The sequence below is a fragment of the Salvia miltiorrhiza genome, chromosome 8 (assembly GCF_028751815.1).
Source record: "Salvia miltiorrhiza cultivar Shanhuang (shh) chromosome 8, IMPLAD_Smil_shh, whole genome shotgun sequence".
In the NCBI taxonomy this organism is placed as follows: Eukaryota; Viridiplantae; Streptophyta; class Magnoliopsida; order Lamiales; family Lamiaceae; genus Salvia; species Salvia miltiorrhiza.
Window position 1 is genome coordinate 28,741,073 of NC_080394.1, and position 10,203 is coordinate 28,751,275.

At 34.8% G+C, this 10,203-nt stretch overlaps 1 long non-coding RNA gene across 1 annotated transcript; it reads right to left on the bottom strand.

Moving 5' to 3' along the window:
• Positions 1-812: 812 nt before the first annotated feature.
• LOC130997492 (uncharacterized) lies at positions 813-1,888 on the bottom strand. The gene is made up of 3 exons (XR_009093102.1): positions 1,746-1,888; positions 1,432-1,571; positions 813-1,103 (listed from the first exon to the last, which is right to left on the bottom strand). It is a non-coding gene; the product is annotated as an uncharacterized LOC130997492 (long non-coding RNA).
• Positions 1,889-10,203: the final 8,315 nt, after the last annotated feature.

A 10,203-nucleotide genomic window follows, 5' to 3' on the forward strand; every position in this document is an offset into this window, starting at 1 on the left:
AGAAAAACGCTCATAGATAACGGATTTTTTCTGTTATCTATGAGCAAAAAAACCGTTGTGTATAGTGGTGTTATCTATGATATATATCATATACAACGGTTTAAAAACCGTTATCTATGAAGGGAAAAGATAACAGTACAAGCCGCTCATACATAACAGTAAATATCCGTTATCTTTACAAGTCATACATAACAGTCCCTACCGTTATGTATTACTCCCTCCGTCCGCCAAAAGTGGACCATTTTTACTATATCGGGCGTCCGCAAAGAGTATACCACTTTCCTTTTATAGAAATGGTCCCACCATCCACTTTAATCTTTTATCCTTACAAACACTCTTTATTTACAAAAAAACCACCTCAAATTCAATCTCAACCACACATCTCATAAAGTGGTGGGACCCTTTCTCCACTACATCAAAATTATCACCAATTTTATTAAATACCGTGCCCAGCCAAAGTGGTCCACTTTTGGCGGACGGAGGGAGTAATATTTTTACCGTTATGTATTAGATATATATATTTATATATTTTCATCATAGTTAACAGTTTTTTGCACTTTTTATAACAGTTTTAACTGTTATCTTTGATAGAAAATATATAACTGTTTTTTGCACTTTTTATAACAATTTTTTACACTTTTTATAACAAGAATATATTTTTTTAATTTTCCTTTTATTTATCTCAAAAATTAAATTAATAGTTCTAAAATAACAAAATGACATTGACATAGATAACATATAATATATAACATTCAAAATATTATAATCACACAATATTCATACATTATCATCCAAAATCTTCATACATAATGTTTTGAGCCCAACTAAAAAAAAAGGGATTTTCACCGAATTTCTATTCATGGTGTAACACCACTGTAATCTCAAAGGAGCCACAACACCACCTAACTCACCACACCACCATCTCAAAGGAACTTCACATGAACTTAAGCTCATCAAAATCTTCGGTCATCTGGAGCAGCAGAAGAGAAGGTTTTTCATTGTTGTTGTCCCTCGAGAATAAGTGCTTCCTTGTCCTGCGCAGTACACCCGAAGCATGCAACGCTGCTTTCTCCAAGCTGCAAAAACTGCAAAGCACCCGGGATCTGCAACAAGATCATCATCAAGCCCCATAAATAACTAAAAAGGACGAGAAACTATGCCAAAGAAAAGGAAATTATTCGAGTATACATAGAAGCAGTAGGCGATCTTATGCAAAAAAGCCAAATGATATATCAAATAATCAAAGTGAAAGTCATGTGATCGTTATTAGAATTTCTCATAAGCAAAAGATAATCTAAACATGTGAAGAAATCCAAGAACTAGGCTGTGAGAAATGACCCATTTCGAATAAACCATGTCAACATAGTAGGAATTACTTCACTTTTATCAGTAGCAGCAAACGTAAGCTAAGTTTTGAGCAAAAATTCATACCTGCGTCTTTAATTTTGAGTGTAAGTTAACCAATTTCTCTTGAGTGGCTGCCGGAAACTGCTGAATTACAGTCCATTCTCTACTCACAACGATCTCTACGAATTTGAGAAACCAACTGATTTTAAAATAACACATGACACCTACAATAGCACATTCAAACCAACTGATTTGAGAGTTTGGAAATCTTACAATTGTTCAACAGCAGCTATGGGCAGGTAAAATTAGAGAAGAAGATGGGGAAAATAAGTAAAAGGGTTTTAAGAGAAACCTCTACAAGTGAACAAGTTTATTTCTAAAACAAGTTTACTCTTTACCTAGGTAGGAGAAATGCTTCCCGAGTGCACCAAAACAGAACCACAGTTGCTCCCCTTCTTAATGCCACTGATTACCTGCAAAAAATAATTGAAAATAGGCAATTTTAAGCAACTGATATAGATCAACATATATATCAAAGCTAAGCAAAGAACAACACTCACCATCCTCTTCGAATTAGCCGCACTGTAACTCATCTAATCTTTAACATAGAGAAAGACCAAACGCAAACTTAGAAAGGAACACACGGTGAAGTTAAGGATTGCAGAGATGAAGTTAAGCTAATCATTTGTCCAACTCTTCTACTACTACTTACAGCTCCTGCCCATAGGTGAGATTGTTGAGATTTTCAGGAACTGGCCCACTTAATGAATTCCTGTCGAGTCGCCTGTGCAAACAAATGATCCCTCTTTTGAGGTCTGAAGAAAGTAAAGGGACCTCAAGATAATGAAAAGAAAAATGGTTATGTTTATGTTACTTACACAACCTCTAGCAGAGCTTGTAACTCTTCAACAACTTTTATGTTTTGAACAACTATCTGTCAAACAGTGAAACACTAAAATAAACACTAAATTGCCATCTACTGTTATTAAAAAGGGCTGCGTTAAGCAAAAGAACCTTTGGGTTAAAAGCTTATCAAATCAGCATAATTTCAATTACATAATTACCTGCAGCCTCTTCGTTCCACACATATAATCAAACTGCAAATAGAATATCATTCACATAAATGTATCTCAGCTGAGGCTCTAAATAAACATCTTCGGCAGGCAGCATGCTTATAATGAACTGAACAAGTTTCACAGCAAGCTCCATCACATGGGAACTCTACAATGCTTTACATCAGTTTTCATCACATAAATGGACAACGTTACACAAATCAACATTTTCAACACCAATTTCACTTGAAAACACCAAGAGAAATTGGTATTCCACAGAACGGGGATGAGCTGCGGGTAATCATTTCAAAAGAAAAAACAGCTACTCAATTCGCATAGGTAATAAGAAAAGAAGCAGGCCTGAAAATTTCAGTTTAGCATGTAAACTCATGTAATGTCTCAGCTTAATTAAAATTTCAGTTTGCATCATTGATATTTTAACATTTCAGTTTGCATCAAACACATCCAAACCTAGGTTTCATCCTAGGGGTTGCATGTCACTACAAACAAGCAATCGAAAACCAACAAATAACCCACAATCATAACCCCAAGTAAGCATCACAATGCTTCAGCATCCAAAGAAGAAACAATCAGATTGCATCATTGACAAATTAACCAACAATCGGTTTGCATCAAACACATCCAAACCTAGGTTTCATCCTAGGGGTTGCATGTCAATACAAACAAGCAATCGAAAACCAGCAAATAACTCACAATCATAACCCCACATAGTTAGGGTTCATCCAAACCAACAATCACAACCTCAGATTCCAAATAACCAAAAATCAAAGAGTGATAGAACCAAAAATTATCTTAGCTGGATCGAGAGAAACTAGGGCTCGATCCGTGAGCAGAGGAAGGACTTTAGTGGTGTTGCGATCTCCAACCAAGGGAGACGCGGCGGCATCAAGCCAGGGCGGCGACCGGCGATTTCAGACAGAGAAGCTAGGGCTCCACTTATTCCCTTCAATTGTGCACTTCCAGTGAGGGATTAGAGAGGGAAACTGAGACGAAGAGAAAAAGAGGGAAAGAGCGGCGAAAATCAGTCGCCAGATTTTACAGAAGCGGCGCCGGAGTTTCAGAGAATGATACATCAGCGGTGGCGGCTCGGACCGCTGCTGTTCGCGGAAGAGAAATGGATAAAGGGCCTCAGCGGCGAGGATGGTGGCAAGGACGGCGGTGCAAACAGCTACGCGGCGGCGAGGACGATGGAGAATGGCGGCGAGGATGGGGGCTGACGGCGACAGTAGCCGCCTGGTTTGAAGGGAGTAAGGCGGTGTGGCTAAGAGAAAAGGAAGAGGATAGAACGGTGAGAGAGAGAGAGTGGATTGCTTAGGGTGAATTAGGAAATTAGGGTTTTAATTTTTTATAATATTATTAAAATTAAAAATAAATATTATAAAAGTAATGCATAACAGTATTGAGGCGCTCATATATAACGGTTAAAACAACCGTTATAAAAAGATGCTCATAGATAACGGTCGGCTTAACGGTTTTGCAATACCGTTATGTATGCAACTAATAGATAACGCATAAACATAACGAATTTATTCAAACCGTTATCTATTCATATAGACAACACTACATAGATAACGGATTTTTGTCAAACCGTTATCTATTCCTAAAAGTGCGCTCATACATAACGGTTTTTTAAAAAAACCGTTATGTATGCACTGTTATGTATGTAAACTTTTGTAGTAGTGTCTGGACCCTAAAATATTATACCTAATTTAATGCGTCAATCGTTTCAACATCACTATATGATGCTTTAAATATCATAACTCACTTCTAAACATCATTGTCATTAGGAGCTTGAAAGATCAGGGCTGACTTGTGAGATTATACAATCTGAAGCTTGTGAGATCATGTTGGGGTCCCGGAGAGTTGACTGACAAGTGTATGGAGGGGGGGGAATACACATGTAGGCTATTTTTCGCAAATCAAACAAACTTAACCAAATTCAAAATGAAAAGGTTGTAGACTGATACTGAAGGTAATTCAGTAAGTTGACAGCAGTCGTGCACTAGGCTTAACTGATATCCAATTAAGGCTTCAGTCTAGTTTGTAAAACAAAGTAGAGTTATTAATCTCTCTAGCTATCAATCGTCAGTAAGATCAATAACTCAGCAGCGGAATTTAAATTTAGTGCGAATAGCCTTTAGAAAATGTTTGTCACTTATAAAATCATTTGTTGCACTTTTCAGATAGTCCAGTTCAGTTGAAAACAGTTAAGCACAGAGAAAGGAAATAACTGAAAGCAAGTAAAGAACACAAGAATTTTAACGTGGTTTGGAGACATCTCCCCTACATCCACAGCCATATTATTTGTCTGACAAACACTTTGGCTTATGCTTGAAGGTGCACAACAAACCTACCAACCCACCTGGAATTGGATTTAACACTTAGCACGCCCTGACACTGTCATGTCCGATCAGCTAATGCTAAGGTAATTGAAGCCAGCGCTGTTCTACATGCATTTTTCATCTCCTTTAGCGCGTTTATTCATAGTATTTGGGCGTTTTCATTGAAGTTCTTGAGTGTCTTTGGTTTGATTTGTTAAATTTGTGTGGAATAGACTACTCGTCCGTGCTCGTGTTGTTTTGACAGGTTTTTGGACTCGATTTGTGAAGTTTTGGATGAAGCGTAGTGGAATACGCGAAGTGACGAGTCCATAGGTACGAACGGGGCAAGAATCGGGCATCGGATGAGCAAGAACGGGTGCCGAGAAGTCCGTGTGTCGGAGGACACGCGGCCGTGCGCGAGGACGGCACCAGGAAGTCGCGCGGTCCGGGCATGCGGCCGCATGCCACGGCCGCGCGAGGATGCAGAACCCGCTGGAAGACCGCGCGGGCCAGGCGCGCGGCCGCGCGAGGAGACCGCGCGAGCTCGCGCGGCCCAGCCATGCGGCCGCGCGACGGAGCCCGTGCGAGGCGCCGAGTCTTGCCCAAATTTTCCGATTTTTCACCAAAAGCGCGTTTTTGGAGTATTTTAGAGCTTAGACGACCTAGGGCACATAAATACCTTCCTTTAGCTTATTCCAAACACCTTTTATCATATTCTGACTTTTCCTGAGAGCTGTGAGACACGGAGCAAGAGCAAGATTGAAGAATCTCGACTTCTCTACGGTTTTTCATTGTTTAATGTTCATTAGTTTTATTGAGATTGTGATTGTTAGTCATATGTCTATGTGTGGCTAAGTGCCTTTTTCCCAGGGTTTAGGGAGTAAACATGATTCAAATTTCTGTCTGTTGATTTAATTAATTGAGTTTTATATTCCTTTCTATGTTCTTGTTATAACTGTTTGCTTTATTGCTTGATCACCAATTTAGCATTATCATAGGTTTTAATTTGATATCGGGAGATGATAATTAATACCTGAACTAAGAACATAGAACACTTTGATTCTAATTCTAAAGGGAATTAATAATTGTGAGGGCGTTAATCCTAGGAACTTTTAGGAGTTACATGTTAGAAGTGTGATCCAGGGATGGTAGCCTTGCATGTAATCAACGATTTGTATGCCACAGGAGTGGGTATGAATTAACTTCGAGATTGCCTTAGGAATTATCTCATTAATTGAATCAAACGTGTTAGTTAGGAGAATCTGTTGAAACCTTTGCCTTGGGAAACTCTCTTTCTTCTGTTACTTCGCATTTTCACAGTTTGATTTCTTTTTAGTGTTTCTTTATTTCAATTTAAATTTGTTTTTCAAAATCAAACCTTTACAATTCGGTTTTCCAGATAGAGTAAAGTAATTAAGAATAGGCATTGATAACCATTAGTCCCTGTGGATTCGACCTTGTTTGCCACTATATACAATTGCACCCGTACACTTGCGGCGTGTAAATAAAATAGCGAACAAGCGCCTTTAAGCTGAACTCCCTCTTGGCTTTCTAGGTGCCAAGGTAACCCAACTGGTTTAAGTTTTGGATCGGTACTAAACCACAACCACCGTTTAGTTTTATGGTACTAAACAACAACCACTCATACTCACTTTTCTCTCGATTGAAAAGGGGTTTGAACTCTTCCAACTAAGATTACTGAGAACAGGCTCTCGAGTAATCCATACTAGGCTAATGATATAACATGTGGTGCCTAGTCTAATAAGAGAGTGTAGATAATCAGTTAGACTGATTTTACAACGTTGATTACTCTCTTCTTCGATTCGAACTTTATCTATCAGTGGGAATGCTGGCTCTTAAATTCGACAGAGCTTCAGCGTATGTCTTCGAATCCGTCATCCCCAGATTGAAGGTTTTCCCCGAGCTCTATTTAAAGGCATAGTCTTGAATAGATCCGTTGGAGAGATAGTCTTCAGGATTTTTGTCGTTGTGAGACATTTCGTACTTTGAGTTGAGGCTTCAATCTGTTTCGCTCCTGATTGGTTAAGAGTTTGAGTCCTCTTTTTCCTAGGAGCATGGTGCGTCAGTACTTTGGCACCAAAAAGGAAAGTTGGCGTACTGGAAAGGACGATCTTCAAATCTGATGCATTTATTGTCGTTGCAGAAGCATTTAATGCAGATATTCTGATCTTCAGTCTGAGAACAAGAGTCAACTGATAAGGTTTCATCGATCAGTTGTGCATATGATTAGTTGTTGACTTCAGTAAGGTTGTCCTTTGTATTTCCAATATCTTTCCTCAGTTGTTCAGTCTTCAGTCAAGCTTTGGTCTTCAAAGTCTTCAGTTTTCAATCTTTGTCATCAAAGGACTAAATCTATCAGTTACCTTAGTCAAAGGACCGAACTCTAACAGTTGAGTTCAAGTGAAAGATCTAGTCTATGAAAGTGAATTTAATGGTTTTGGGATCATCAAAACTGAGATCAGATATTTCTTCTATTTTTCAACAGATCATAACTAACTTCTAAACATCATCTTATATATGGAGATTGGAGCTTGAAAAATCATTAAGGTTTTTGTGCATCTTCTCATTTAGAGTTTAAAATACCATAACTAAACTTCAAGCATCATTTCATTTGGAGTGAAAGAATAAAACTGGCTCGTGAGTATCATCTTATTTGAAATACCATAACTAAGTTTTGAGAATCATCTCGTCTAAGGCTTGAGAAAATTGATGTGATATTCAAATTATATTATATATATCAATTTATTTATTATTTCAATTGTAAATTTTCATACAAAATCAATGTACAATCCAAAAATATCTTATTTTTATGATCAAATTAAAATGAGGAAATAATTTATTTAATCACAAGTATTCATTTTTTAAAAAAATAAATGAATTTTTATTTAACTAAATAAATTTAATCAACTTTTATTGACAAAATAATTCAAATTGTATTAATCTCAATCACTCCACCAATTAAATGTGGGTTTTTGGTTTGGAGAGTAAGAGCTTCCTTTTATATAGATTTTATTTTGGTGCAATCTCATAAAAAATCAATGTGGGATGAGTGGATTTAGATAAATAACAATGAATAAATATGAAAATGTTTGGAAAATTATGATAAATAAAAATGAAAAAATATGGTAATGCCACATAGGAGTATTCCATTTTCTTATTAGATATGTGATGATTATTTTAATACTTATTCTCGTCCTAAACCTATATAATAATACCAACTAATTTCTCAAATTTGTTTAAATTTATAAAATATGTACATAAACAAATAAAATATCAAACGATAATTGGTTAATAATCTCGATAAATTTTCAAACAATAAGAAACTATTTATTTCAAATATATTTAAATATATATTTTTTTTTCAAAGTTAAGTATCTTTTTATTTATATTTTTAAATGGTAAAGTTTAATAATCATTTTATTTAACTTTTGAATTGTGAGATTTAATATAGATCCAATATATATGAGAATGTGTTAGATCAATTCGAGAATGATAATTTATTCAAAATTATTTTTTCATGATCAAATTAAATTGAAGAATCTATTTATTTTAAATGCATCTCAAATGTATCCTTTTATTTACGTTTTATTCATGGTGAGTTCAATAAAGATCAATGTGGAATGATAAAATATCAATGTGGAAACGATGATAAACTGATATATGAATGGAGATTAATCCTTTTGTTTAGATATATCGCTATGAGATTAATGTGGGAATGAAGATTTATTTCAAATTATATTACATGAAAAATTAAATTGAAAAATTTATTTATTTCATATACTCCCTTTATCTACGAAAGAACTTCCTACTTTTTCTTTTTGGGACGTCCACACACTACAAGAAATGTGCTCATAGATGACGGTTTTTAGCCGTCACCGTCATCTATGCTCTCTGAGCACTGTCAAGTATAGTCGTGTCATGTATAGTCCCTAATATAGATGGCGATTATTAACCATCGTGTATACTTACTTTTCTTGACGGTTATATATGTATACTTGACGGGTTTCAACCGTCAAATATTATATAATACATGACAACTTTTTCTCACACTTAACAACTTTTTTTTCTTAAAATTTGTGTCATTCTCTCATAGGAAGTTTTTTTATGGACGGAAGAAGTATATCTTAGTATCATTTTCTTTATTTTATATGATCAAATTAAATTGAATAACTTATTTATTTAAAATACATTGAAGTAATATTTTATATGACCAAGGTCAATTGAAGAACCTATTTATTTCAAAAATATTTATACTTTTATTTAGCTTGCAAATATGAAATCTAATTACAATTTTTTAGACTTTGAATTATGAAGTTTAATATAAATTTAATGTGAAAAACTATTGCAACTATAAAAAAAAGTATGGAGAACTATTTATTTGAAATACATATTATAAGTATTCTTTATCTAAATTTTTCCATGATTAAATTTGATAGAAAACCAATATGGAAAAGATAGATGAGCTAATGTATTCATGAGCTCTTTCTATTGATTCAATAACATATACATTCAAAGCATATAAAAAACTACCGCTATATATTTTAAAAAAAAATTAATCTAGCTTCTACAAGAATAAACTTATTTTTATTAGTATATTGAAATATATTTTTATCTTTTTCTAAAAGCTAGATTGAGCTAAAGACTGAACTATATAGATATTAGGTTAAATATATTTAATATATATAAGACAAAATTTTGGGCTTGCACTGGGCTCCAGCCTAAAATTGAGGATGAATGTGGTATCTTCAATATGTAACTTATTATATGATTGATGGTTACTAACTAAGTACTAACGAATCATAATTAACATCTAGTTAACCTATAATAGGTAATTAACGATTGCGGCTGCAAGAGTTTTGGCGTACTATTAATGTCGATAGGCGATAGCACAACATTATATTTGTTGACATGAAAGTATTTCAATTCCGGAAATTAGACAACATTTCCTGCAAATGATCAAATAAATAGTGTTGTTAGCAAAAAAAACTGTTACTCCAAAATGTTTAAAATAAAAATTGTCGGTGAAATAGTTGAAGTTGAAGGACGACAGCTGGAGTTACAAAATGTTGGAGCATATTCATCAATCAAATAAATGACTTCTTTATTACAAACGTTTCATCAACTCTTTTTGGTCACGTATTATATGATTTGCGTGGAGATGATTTATATATGCTTTAAAATATACTGAGGAATGGAGTCATCGCAATTTCAAGCATTAAAAAGGGAACAATTCTTTGGTACACAAAGTAGAAGTATTTAATTCTATTCGAAAACAAAGTTGAAGTATCCCACAATTTTTTGTGTACCACTATGTCCCATTCTTATATTTATTATTTTAAAAATATTTTTTATAAAAATAAAACTTATTACTCCCTCCGTCCCGTTATTAACGGCACGTTTCTTTTCGGCACGGAGATTAAGAAAAGTAGAATTAAGGGAAT